Source organism: Phalaenopsis equestris, unplaced genomic scaffold, assembly GCF_001263595.1.
Source record: "Phalaenopsis equestris unplaced genomic scaffold, ASM126359v1 Scaffold000570, whole genome shotgun sequence".
Lineage (NCBI taxonomy): Eukaryota > Viridiplantae > Streptophyta > Magnoliopsida > Asparagales > Orchidaceae > Phalaenopsis > Phalaenopsis equestris.
Window position 1 is genome coordinate 89,619 of NW_018165010.1, and position 3,047 is coordinate 92,665.

A 3,047-nucleotide genomic window follows, 5' to 3' on the forward strand; every position below is an offset into this window, starting at 1 on the left:
AATATGGTGTAATACACACTCTCGTGCAGCTCTCGACTTCGGCCATCACGCCTGTGAATGTCACTATTACACTAGGAGGAAGTTTGAGGTATGTTATTTAGGGATTTTGAGGTGACCCCACGTATTAATATTAAGTTATATTTATAATTTTATCCATTTAAAATATTTTTATTCATTTTACATAAGCACTTCTCCTGGTGCCCCAAAAATGATGCATACATCAGGATGAGCTTCAAGCCTGGGGTTGTGATTGTCTTCACGGCATATTGGATGAAATACAAAACACGTGTTAGCACTATTTGTAGCTTGAGGAGGAGGTGTACAATGTTTTGCTCGGAGCAAGGACTACTCTGGGCTACCTCAAGAAGAGTCAACATACAAATTATAATAAGTGTTCTAATTGTGGGGGCATAAGTGTATCCAAGATGGAACGGTCCCACATGTAAAGTACTCGAAAAAGAATGTAAAGGTTATTTTTTTCATCATAGCTTAGCTTAAAATAATTATTTAATAACTATTTTCTTCTCTTGACATACTTTGAAGTTAGAACAAGAGTCCGCTACTACAGAGTTGCATGCGTGCACCAATAAGTCACAATCAGATCAAACGTAGGTTGACAACAAATCTCAAATAACACTTGTAAGTGAAAAAAAAAATAACTGTTATATTATTCTAATTATTCCTGAATTTAATTTTTCATCTATTTATCTTTGACAATTTTTGTAGGAATCCTTAGAGCAGCTGAAGGAGACACAAACTCCTCGCACAGAAAGATTAACAATGTCGGGTCATGATCAACACGACTATAAGTTTAGGAGAGAGGCTATTGGAAGCAAGAAGAAATGAATAAATTATGGATAGGGTTCGCAAACACAAACATATGATGCAAATCATTCTTTTGTTGCATTCAATGATGATATAAAGGCCCAATTTTTTTTTGCAAAGCATGCTGAGATGAAGTTCAAATTGGAGGCCAAAATGAAAATAAAAATAGATGGACTGCGACGTCAGATCGACCAAATAAGGAAAGTGCTAGTAAAGTAGGTGGTCGAGGAGGGGAGGCTAAGAAGACAGATGATGATTAGAATTATTTTTAATATACAAAATTTTCAAATATATGGACTGATTATTTCATTTTCTGATTCAATGCATTGTGGTTACTTTTGTTTTAAAATTTAAAATTAATTCATATGATTTTGTTTAATGCATATTTGGATAGGTAAATTAAATTATGCAATATAAATTTGATTTATTCGGGGTTGTAATTGTGGACATGAAATTATATTGAAATAAAGAAAATTTTTCAAATTCTTTTGTACAGTTTTTTTGACCGTTTCTTGTTGATTTTTTGACAGGCTATCGATACATAGAAAATCGAAGGGCGAAATTTGTCGGTTTCTTAACCGATGGTTAGTCTAGCTACGACTAATTGACGCTTTTTCTTTTTAGTTGTACCGATGTGCAGTACCCATCAGCAAGGGAAATATATTATATCAAGACTTCTGACGTAGAGCTATGTTCGGATTATAATATTTGATTGTGTTACGAGAATATTACATCTGTGTTATTTATAAAAAAGATGTGTTATTCGAGTATTATATGATGTTATTCAATTATTTGCGGTGTTATTGAAATATGTCCCTGTGTTACTTGATTTGGGGTTGTGTTATTCGACATATTTCCTGTGTTATTTCAATTTTCACTATGTTATTAGAATAACACAATCCCAAATTAAGTAATGCGAGAGAATATTTCAATAACATTTCAGCCCCAAATCAAGTAACGCGATGGAATATTCTAATAACACAGCAAAATAATCGAATAACATCATATAATACTCGAATAACACAGATGAAATATTCCCGTAACACAGCCGGATATTCCAATCCGAACGCAGCTCTACGTTAGGAGTCCTGGTGTAATATTTTTCCATCAGTAAGTCATCAGACCCAAAAAGCAATCTAAAATGTCATTGGTCTAGGGGTCTTCGACAATAAAGAAAGCAACCCTTGACTTGCCACCGGAAAACCACCAATATGTTATTAGCTTATGATGTTTTTGATAATTTTCGACGTTTTTTGATCTCGGAAATAGCCTTAATTCCTATAGTGATATAACATAAAATGTTAAAACATATAAGAGCATGCATTTATTTTATTGTTTGAGAATTTTTTTTTGCAATTTGAATGGAATACATTGGAGAATAAAATGGCTTAAAGTATACTTTTATGTAATTATAATTCTATAAATTATGTGGCAGATCATACACATGAAAATTTCATAATTTAAATCAGGGAGCACATCTCATATATGCTTTGACAATATGATCAAAATGTAAAGTACATCAGCCAAATTACTGATACTGAAAAACTGAAGCAAAAACAATAAACATAAGACAAATGAGTAAAGTATAATCTACAAACTATCATAATTAAAAAATATTGAAGATAAATGTCTAAACAATAAATAAAAGACAAAACTATAAATAGAAGACGATATAAAAAGATAGAAAATGATGCATTAAATAATAGTAAGAGTTTTAATAATGTACACATCTCATTCTGCATCATCTAATGAGCAATTGGAGGGTGAACTTCAAATTTATTTATCTAAAGAATCACAAGTGTTATGTTTATTAAGAGTAATTTATTTGTGCGCGTCACTAACAATAGAGATGTAAACGAACAGAGCTTATGTTTGTGTTCGACTTGTTTGAAATTTAATTTGTTTGAAATAAGCTCGTGTTCGAAATTGTTCATAAAGTCACTGTTCGTGTTCCTTTATTAACGAACGAACTGAACACGAGCTGTTCGCGAACGACAAGTCAGTGTGACATCTCTAATATTAATATATATAAATAATATATTATATTAATTATATACTTTTATTATATAAACATATAATATCTATATTAGTATATTACTAATACAGTAGATTAATATGTTATTATTATTAATTTAATTTATAAAATTTAATTTTTAAAATTTTCATAAATTTTTTATATATAATTATTTTATATTTCAAACAATAATGATTCAAACACAAAC